General features: G+C 37.4%; 1 non-coding gene across 1 annotated transcript; it reads left to right on the plus strand.

The window, feature by feature from the left end:
• The first annotated feature begins 3,897 nt into the window (after positions 1 to 3,897).
• LOC145557113 (small nucleolar RNA R71) lies at positions 3,898 to 4,003 on the plus strand. Its single transcript, XR_014092186.1, has one exon. It is a non-coding gene; the product is annotated as a small nucleolar RNA R71 (small nucleolar RNA).
• Positions 4,004 to 10,724: the final 6,721 nt, after the last annotated feature.

Raw genomic sequence — 10,724 nt, forward strand, 5'->3', positions numbered from 1 at the left:
CAGGCCTGGTTCCAGGCGCCAATGCCTGGGGTCAGGCGCCAAGCCTGTTTTGAACGCGTTTTCGAAAATCAGATAATTTTGCCGTACTGGAGGATAAAATCATATAATTTCCTCGAAAATGCTATTTGATTTTAATTAAAACTCTGAAAAGTCAAAAGTCAATTTATCAATGCTAATTGAATTAGGAATGAAAAGAACCTTCTAGAAGATTCTAGAAGACTAAAACCATTCCTAATTTCATTAGGCATGATAAATCATATTAGGCCCTCCCCAAGATCATTGGGCCGCATATAAGGCTCAAACCGGGCCTAGTTTAGTAAATTGGCTATAACTTCCTCAATATTCATCGGAATTGGGCTTATAATATATCGTTGGAAAGCTCTTGTCAAGCCCCATCCAACTACACTACTATTGGACCCATATCATTGACCAACCAAACTGGATTGGCTGTTTTTTTAAAATAAGTTTTCAAAAACAGAGAGAAGAGAAAAGAAATTAAAACTTTCCGCAACACTAGACTTTCCACACTTTCGCTTCATTCGATTATGATTCGATGTGAAAGGTACTCATCACTGGGTTTGGTTTTGGGGAGACACAAATGGGTGTCTACAGTATGGTAATTCAGAATTTAATTCAAACAATTTACAAAATTCCACATATGTTAAACTAATATTCCTATTGTTCAACCTAAAAAACAAATTCGGCCCATTTCTGCTATTTACAACTTTCAAAGAAGACAAGAATTCACAAGTTAATTCACGGTATGTAGGATAGTGCATATCAACGAATTTTCTCATTCCTATGTCATTCTAAAATCGTTTCACAAAATCATACAAACCATAAGTTTCTAAAGTAGGGCGGTGTAACCACCGTGAAGGAATTACCTCGCGCTTGGCTAGGTGTTTTAGCCGCTCCTTTTGCTCCTGGCTAGCAATACGGATCGTTGGCAAGTAGGGGAGTTGTAAATCCGGGTCGTACTCCTCCCTCGAGCTAGAACTCCTACCGAAAATAGATCGAGCCCTCTTTGAAGCCATGGTAAAAATGGGTATGAAAATTAATTTGAAAGGAATTCGAAAATTTATATATAGAATTGTAGAGGATGAAGAGAGGGTTAAGAATATGTAAAAAGATTTAGATTTGGGTGAGAAATGAAGAGAGAATCTTAGAGAGAAGGTAGAGGTTTTAAGTTTTTAGAGAGAGAAAGTTATGGATGAAAGAGGTAGGAATGAGAAAAGAAAGATGAAATAAGAAGATAAAGCCGGATGTCTGTCGCGCCCGGTCGGGCGGGAGTTCGCCCGATCGGGAGATCTGATTTTATTTTCTTCTATGCTCTCGCGCCCGGTCGGGCGGCACTCGCCCGATCGGGCTATCTGATGCTTATATTTTCGTATCTTCGCGCGCCCGGTCGGGTGAGATTCGCCCGATCGGGCGATCGAAGATGTCTGTATACGACGATTTTCGCGCCCGGTCGGGCGAAAACACTCGATTTTTTAACACATCTTTCGCGCCCGATCGGGCAAACTTTTCCCGGTCAAGCCCGAGGCTAATTGAAGAAATTTTTTTCTTTCTTCTTTTCTTCAATTTTTGGCCAACTCTTTTCCTTCAAAACTGTACAAAAACTCATAAAACACATTAAATTCCCTCATCTCTCCTCTCATAAGAAAAAGAAAGAGAAACTAGTTTAAAAGCATTAAAAATACGGGTTGCCTCCCGCGAAGCGCTGGTTTATCTAGGTCCCGCACGACCTTCTTACCAAGTTTTAGAACTAGGACCCTTGGCCTAACGCTTGGTCGGGTGGTTTCTCACCCGGTCGAGCGGTGTTTAGGCCACGACGCGGCTTCCTGACATACCCTGTGGGACGCCAATTCACCTTATCTGGTGGATCCTCTTTGACTTGGACTGGGGGTTCTTCAATGCTACACACTAAAGATCCCTCTTTGATCGAGGGCTGCTTTAAATTGTCATTGCATTTAGGACTTGCAACTCGATCTGACAAAACACTCACCGTAGGCTCAATTTCCACAACTTGCTTAATTGATTCCACCTTTTCGTCCTCAAAACCAAGACCGGCGGTGTAGAGGGCTCTTTCTATTGCATCAACTTCCTTCTGCCATTTGTCTATCTCACCTGAAAGGGATGCAACACAAGATACCGCCTCCAAGGGATCTTTTACAAGAGATTGGGGCTTGTTAGAATAACTTTGAACCACATTAACGCTAAAGCACTTCTCCTCTGTCATGGGGCTTTTAGGGGTGTTATTTTAGATTAAAAATAATTTTATCGTCCGCTACTGATAGTGTTAATTTGTCACTTCTCACATCTATAATTTCTCCTGCAGTCTTAAGGAATGGTCTACCCAAAATAATTGGGGTTTTCGTATCCTTAGCCATATCAAGAACAACAAAATCAACAGGTATATAAAATTTTCCTACTCTAACGGGAACATCCTCTAAAACACCTAAGGGGTATTTGAAAGAACGGTCGGCCATTTGTAGAGTAATATTAGTAGCTTTTAATTTACACATATTCAAATTGGAAGACACAGATAATTGCATAACACTAACACTAGCACCCAAATCACACAATGCATTATCAATCATTAGATTTCCAATATGACAAGGGATAGAAAAGCTACCCGGATCTTTTAATTTAGGTGGAGATTTATTTTGAAGCACGACACTACACTCTGCAGTGAAAGCTAATGTCTCTACCTCACTAATAGACCTTTTTCTTGTCAATATTTCTTTCATAAATTTTTCATATGGAGGAATCCGTGTGATTAATTCAGTGAAGGGAACTGTTACTTTTAGATCTTTTACCATCTCCAAAAACTTAGCAAACTGCTTATCCAAATTTGTCTTCAAGTGACGATTGGGGAATGAAAGTTTGATAACCGGCTTTGGAGCATTATTGCTCTTATCTGGAGTGGCCACCTTCTCTGGAGTCGTACCCTGCAATGTAGAATTAGATATATTAGTACTATGCTTTAGCCTTGCAGGGCTATTAGCTACATTCTCAGGTTTAACGGAGTCAAGATTAGCATTATTTAACAAAATAGGTTCATCATCTTTGGGCATAGGGGGCCCTTCGTAGTTTGAACCACTCCTTAGAGTAATTGCATAGGCTTGATCCGTTGGCCTGGTCGGCTGTGCTGGCAGAGCTCCCTGTTGGCGGGCTTGTAGAGTAGCGGAAAGTTGCGCAATTTGATTATCTACAATTTTATTGTGTGCTAGAATTGAATCAATTTGTGCATCTCTAATCTCCATGTGCTTCTGCATATTAACCAGCATCGCTCTAATTTCTACCAAAGCGGGGTCGAAAGATGAGGATGGTTGTTGTGGTTGGTTCTTCTGGCCAGCATTGGGATGGTAATATTTCTGTTGTTGTTGTGGCGCCTGTGGTTCTTGTGGTGGTGGATTTTGAACATTGGTACTCCGGTAGGAAAGGTACGGATGATTCCGGTACCCAGGATTGTAGGTGTTGGAGTATGGGTTATTCTGCCTATAAGCTTGAAAGGCATTAACTTGCTCCACGGAACTCCAGCAATCTTGTTCCTAATGACCTAAGATTCCACAATTTTCACAGAAAGCCTCATTAGCATTATTATTAATTGCAGAAACATTAGCTACATTAGCAGTGCTAAGATTATCTAGTTTCTGGCATATAGAGGTTAACTGAGCTTGCAAAAAGGATACAGAGTCAACACTATGCTTCCCCTTGTTAGCAAAGCCTCTAGGATTCCCATATTGGGAATTGTGTATCGCCATATCTTCAATAACCTGACCTGCATCATCAACATTAAGATTCATAAACCTCCCACTACCTGCAAAATCTAAGATTATTCTAGGTGAATTTCCAATGCCATTGTAAAAGGCTTGGACTAACTGCCATTGTGCCAAATTATGGTGGGGGCATTCTCTTTGTAGGTCCTTGAACCTCTCCCAAGCCTCATATAAAGTTTCGTCGTCTTCTTGGGAAAGTTCTGAATTGCACTCTGTAGTACGGTTGTTCTCTCTGCAGGATAATACTTGTTATAAAAATTCAAAACAAGAGTTTCCCAGTCAGTTATACCAAGTGCAGTTCTATTTAAACTATTAAACCACAATTTAGCTTTTCCAGTTAAAGAGAAAGGAAAGAGAATCTCCCTGATTTGGTCTTGTGTGACCCTAGCTTGCCTAATGGTATTACAGTACTGACAATAGTCTGCAATATGAAGATTCGAGTCTTCACCCTTAGCTCCACTAAATTGCTTCCTTTCTATCATCGTTATAAATTGGGGTTTAATTTCAAATTGTACCCCATCAAGAACCGGAGTGGGAGTGAGGTGTGGAAAATCTGTAAGCTTTGGTTGTGAGTAATCACTAAGCTTCTTTGGAGCCGTCATCTCTGATTCTAGATCTGATGATACCTCCGAATCGCTAGAATCAGCTAAAGGATCTCGGTGATTATTATTATCATCAGAATCCGCCAGAATTTGCTGTAGAAATTCTTCTGTCTATGGAATGATCATTCGATCCCAGGATCGAATGGGATGTAACCTGATCTGGAACACCTGGGCATACACAAAAAAAAAACTAAAAGCAAATATGATACTTGCCTCAAAGAACTAACGTTCTCTGAGGCAAAAAAGGAATAACCTAGACTACAAAAATAAAAATAAAATTATTTCCCCGGCAACGGCGCCAAATTTTGACAGGGTAAAGTCATATCCCCTAATCAAAAGTATTACCTAAGTCCTCTAACTAATGCAGATAGGGAAGTAGGGTCGAATCCACAGAGAAACGAGTCTTTTTATTCCTAATTAATTAATATAATCTAGATTATAAAGTAACTACAATATAATGATCGAAGGAAACTAAACTACGAAGATTAAGAATAAGGAGAAAACAATATATAAAAGGATCTAGGGCATAGGTTCACCAATTAATAATATTCCAGGGTAAAACATAATAATCGATCATCAATGCATACATTAATCAGATCATAAAGGGCTTTCGCTACGTATTACAATCACACAATTAATTTACCGGTATTAAATCTCATCTTTCGAATCTCGACTCAACAATTTATAAATTAACCTGCCTATTGAAACTAGACCTAAACATCAATTCTCATCTGTCGAATCTCGAATCAATATTATTAAACTCATGCATAAAAGATCTGCGCAAATCTAGTCACAGAGCATTAAATCAATCAATAGGAAATTAATCTAGCATTGATAATCAACAACAATAAATTACCCCTTCATATTATTTATGGATCTCCACAAACCCTAGAAATAAAACTACTCCCACATAATTAAATCTAAATTAATCAAAGCAATAAAACAAGACATGATCAAAGGAATAAAATGAACAACTAAGATTAAGAGAAGAGAAATCATTACCAAATAAATTTGGAATTAAGAATAGAGTTGAGAACAAAGTATATGAGAGAGAAACTAATCTAAAATCTAAGTAGAGAGAGAAAATCTAAGAAATAATTAAGAAAGAGTAAAAGAAGGTACTAAACTCGCTGAATGGAAAACTATTTATACTAAGCAAGAATCCTAAACTAAAACAAACTTAAACGTCGAATAATTAACATCTAATAATAACACGCGCCCGATCGGGCGAGGCACCGCCCGATCGGGCGCGCCTTTTTCCTCTCAAGTATTAATCTCGCGCCCGGCCGGGCGCGAGTTCGGGCGCCAGCCTTTCCTTCCCTCGCACGGCTGGGTGCGCCTCCGGGCGCCAGCCTCTTTGGTCGGGCAGCTCTCTTAGGCCACTATTTGGACTACGATTGGGCTCCAATTCTTCGGGCCAATCTAGGTTTCCTCTTCGGGTCTTGAATACTTGGTCCAAATGCCCCGGTATCACATATACCGAGCCCTTAATCACCGGTTCGATGGCTCTAACCGGCCCTGGGCTACAGAAATTGGTCGTGCTCCTCCAATGCTTGTAGTTGCTCCATAATATATCGGGAAAATGCTCCAGAAGTGAAAATCCCTGCAAAAGTCAACCAAATCTACAAAAACACTAGAAAACAACAATTAGTAACAAAAGTGGCTCTAAAGAGCCAAAAACACTACTAATTATGACCAAGGAACGGGGGTAAAACACTATATAAAATAGACATATCAGCATGTTCATAATGATCAAATTTACACCCTTACTCATTATTAATCTATTGATTTCACGTGGCGGATCCCTTTCATGAAGTGAGAAGGAGACTAGAGAAGAAGAAAGAGGTAATTTTTTTTGTGATGCCTATCATTATTGTTTGTAGCTGGAAAAAGCCAATAAGTTATTTGTTCAAATTATTGCTGCGACAAGTTGTTACCCTAAATTGCTTTTTGATATATGTATACTCTTTGTTGGGGTTTCTTTGTAAATTCCTTGTATGCAAACTGTTATCTTGTCTCTGAGCAGGGCATGTAACAATTCAGGACTGCTCCTTTTACCTGGTTGTGACTATAGCTTCTGCTGTTTTGAGTATTTTAGGTTGAGCTTGTGACTTACTCAAGTAAATATTGATATGTGTTGCCCTCTGGATGTGGCTATGTATGTTATAGGCCTATAGATTGTCATTTTTAACTGGAAATACTGATTAGTAGAGTAAAAGGGATATATACATTTCTATCTGTTCAATTTGTGTCAATAATAGACAATATGATATTAAGTACCTACTTTTTTGGCCTATGTGGTTGTCTTTGAGATGGAAAGAGTAGGGCAGTGTGTCTAATAGAAACCAAATCTAGAGGAGTGAATTTACTGAAATATATTAAAGTGATCTATGTTGTGACCAACCTTTTGTGTTTGTTTTGTCTTGCAGAGATCAAACGGTTCACCTTTACGTGGAATTGAGGAGAAGTTTTCATACGTAGTATTGAGACGAGGAAAAAGACCGCAGTGAGTATTTTATACTCAAGCTTTACACTTGCAATTAAATTTCATTATGATATAGTGATATACTATCATAGTTATTTTTGCTCTACTCATTATAGATTTGTTTTTTAAGAAAACTTTGAAAAAGACGATTGGGTGCAAGATAAAGTAGCCATTTTTATATGAAGCTTTGCTATCTTGATTTGTGCATATCCAGTAATCATATCCATTTGAGGTGTCTGATATCTTGATTTGTGCCAAGAAATCAGACACCTCAAATGGATATGGTTACTGGGTAACAATGGTCCTATATACGCATGATGATATTACCAAATTGTTGTTGTTTAAAAAATTTAGTTGCCTCTCGGTCAATCTTTTTGTCGATTGACTGATCTGTTTGTAAAGTTGACTCACCTTTAAGGTTTTAGTTCTCTTGAACGACAAGTCTTTTCTAATATAAACTAGGCCCCTGTGACACTGTTGTGTTTTTCATTACTATTTGTAGGCTTTTTGTGCAATCAAATTGTTCAAATTGGGTTGGTTGTTGTTGTTAGTTACTACACACTATGTGTCTGACCTGTAGCCATGAAGAGGTGCTATAATAGTGGAATGTATTGCAGACTGTTGTAAATCTTTTATTTACATAGTAAATGCATTAAAAATTAAGATAGGAAAAAGTCCAATCGGAGTTTTACATGTGGCTTTAAACTGGAGGATGTTATTTTGTTATGAAAATTTTAAACCCTAAACAAATGCTTTGATGCAGTTCCCTTATAAGTACATCATAGCTTGCACTTCTTGGAAGCTTTCATTCCATTGGTCACATTAGTGGCCAATCTAGTAATGAAATTGAAATCTGTTGGGTAGGGTAGACCATATTATTGACAACATAGTGAATTAGGAAACCTAATTTATATGTTCTATACTGAGGTCTTTTACTTGCATTGTCATCAACATTCCATGCTTTCTAAGGACTTTTTTCCTTGTGAATTAGACTGATGATTCTCTTTTTTCGAATACTTTATGCTTCTAATCCTTCACTGTATTTTGACTAAATGAACTAATTTGATTTGTTTACCAAATGTACTGTAAATGAAAGAAGTTCACAAGATGGGTTTAGTCAAATATAAAAAATTAATGCAAGGATATCTCCCTCCCTATGATCAAGAATCATATCAATTGCAGCTCTTAGTCAAATATTTCATCTATTTTCTTTTCTAGATGGGTTAAAAGATATTAATAAGTGAAATTCAACCATGGACTTTTAGTTCTCCATCAGGATCCTTCAACTAAAATGTGCTAACCAGTCGTGCAAACTATTTCTTTTCTGATAAACTTTTATGTATTAATTTTTGTGTGTGCTCAATGTTCTAACTTATTCTAGTATTATCTAATATCAAAGAGATCTCCAAAACGAGAAGCAAAAAGGTGTATATGCTAGTTCTGTTAATGAGAAGTTGCTGCATGAATGTTCAATTCTCCAAAAACGGCTTGAAGAATCCAGTGTAAACTTCCTGGTTGAAGAGGAAGACAAATTAGTTCTAGATACTTCACCATCAGATGTTATCGATCTTCTTACTACGTTTGATAATCGAATTGGTCTTCTCCTGGCTGAGGTACAATGCCTTTTCATGTTTACTTCATTTTCCGTGTTATCTTAATTAAGGTGATATTTAACACTACCTTCCCTAAGGAACCATTGCTAATCTGGAAAAAATCATAAGCATACATGGATTTGTTTAGCTTAGAGTAGTAGGATAAATTGTTGCTTTAATCGCTATTGGAAGAACCTATGGTGGTTGTGATATAATTTAAAGTCCCAAAATGTGTGTGCTGAGTTTTTTCCAAGTGATGATTATAATTTATTAGTGGATTGGAAGCCCCAGCACTTCAGAATAGATGAAAATATATATATATATATATATATATATATATATATATATATATATATATGTCCAGGTGCAAATGCACCAAGGTTTTTTTTTTTTTTTTTTTTTTTTTTTTTTTTTTTTTGCTAATTTGATGATTCAAACCATCCTTTAATATAATCATCAAGTTAAGCAAAAGATACCTTGGGTGCACCGTGCTCCGTAAACCCGGGTGTATATAACAACTTAACTAGTAAAATGAAAAGACCTTGTTCGCAAAAACAATCAAATTTTTCAGAAGTGGAATTTATTTCATGATAGTAAAAACTAATGCAGTACGTGCTACTCCATGTTTTGTATGGTTGTATATCCTCGTGTTATGTGCCAATGAGCTAATATCTAGATTCTCTACTGTAAATATTTAACCCGACCTATACTTTTCCCTTTGCCTTCTATTGTCTCTACCTTCTAAGCCTTGCCTTCCCTGACTTTCATGAGAAATAATGCAGAAGCACTAAAAACCGCAGAAATACCTGTAGACCAAAATAGTTAATGAATCCATGCTTTCCCAAGGTATCAGCAGATGCTTTGATAGTGTCTTCAGAATCAGCTGCCATACATTATCATGATTTATGCTAGTTTTAAATGAGAATAAAAGCTAAAGGTCAGAACTCTCAGAAGTGAGATTTATTAGTGGCTTGCTGAATGAGCTAGTTAGAGATTTATTTTGCCGTCCTTATTTCTGTTATTGTTGGATATCATGTTATTCCAATTCTAATATGTTTCTATCTATTCATCGTTTTTATATCAATTTAGATATATTGATCTTTTTGCATAAATTATCTTGCAGTGTTATATATAGTACAAGATGACTTACCGAAGCAAGAGAGCAAGGGAAATACTTGCTGCCACAGCTAAGTCACAAGATCCACAATCATCACAGTCACCAAATACAACTGCATCTAAGTTGCATGATCCACTATCATCTGTAAGTGAATTTGCTTCCAAACCAACCAAAAAACAAGTTGTTCAGTCACCACCAGCTGAGGTTCTTAAGAATGATAAGTGGGGGCCATTTTCTCCACCTGATACAACTACAAAATGCGCACAACCACCACCTAACAAACTAGGACCTATTTGGAAAAAACCTCCACCTAATGTACCACATTCAAATAAACTCAACTCCCTTAACAACTCTTTAGCTTCCTCTCCTACTTCTCACCCACCACTTCAGCATCCTCAACCTGGGAAAGGAGGTTCTCAGAACCTTGGTACTAGTGCTGTGAAAACTTCGACAACAACTCCTATTTCTCACCAACCACTTCAGCATCCTCAACCTGGGAAGGGAGGTTCTCAAAACCTTGGTACTAGTGCTGTGAAAACTTCGGCAGCAACTCTTATTTCTCACCAACCACTTCAGCATCCTCAACCTGGGACGGGAGGTTCTAAGAAAACTTCAGAAGCAACTCCACAGTTTAATCAAACACATCAAAAAAGTGCTGAAACTTCCAATGATATCCCGAAAAAAACTAAGTCTCTACGACCAAAGTCACTTCCCGATTGGCCTGTAGACATAGATTTTGATGATAAGGAGGAGGTTCTGACCATAGGTAATCTTTTTACCTTCATTATTATTTTTACTTTATCATTGAGATCCTGTTTGTGGTTGCATAAAATAGATGAGTATTAGTTGCATGGTGTTAGTTAAAAGCAAAATTAGTTCTTCAAGAGCCCTAAATAATGTTTTTCAATTAGTAAACTAAATGGTTTTTTATTTTTATTGCTTTTGTAGACGCCAATGGTAATACTACATTGGTGAGTGGTATAATTCTACCAATTGACGTTTGGAGCAATAGTGACGTCAAGTACTATGTTGAATTCAATGATCTATGCCAACCGATTAGGAAAGGTGGACATATATTGGTTAAATTCATTGGTATGATGGCAAAGATGGAGACTCATTGTCCAGTTGGAGAAAAAAATTAGCATG

The sequence above is a fragment of the Chenopodium album genome, chromosome 8 (assembly GCF_948465745.1).
Source record: "Chenopodium album chromosome 8, dcCheAlbu1.1, whole genome shotgun sequence".
NCBI classification, from domain to species: Eukaryota; Viridiplantae; Streptophyta; class Magnoliopsida; order Caryophyllales; family Amaranthaceae; genus Chenopodium; species Chenopodium album.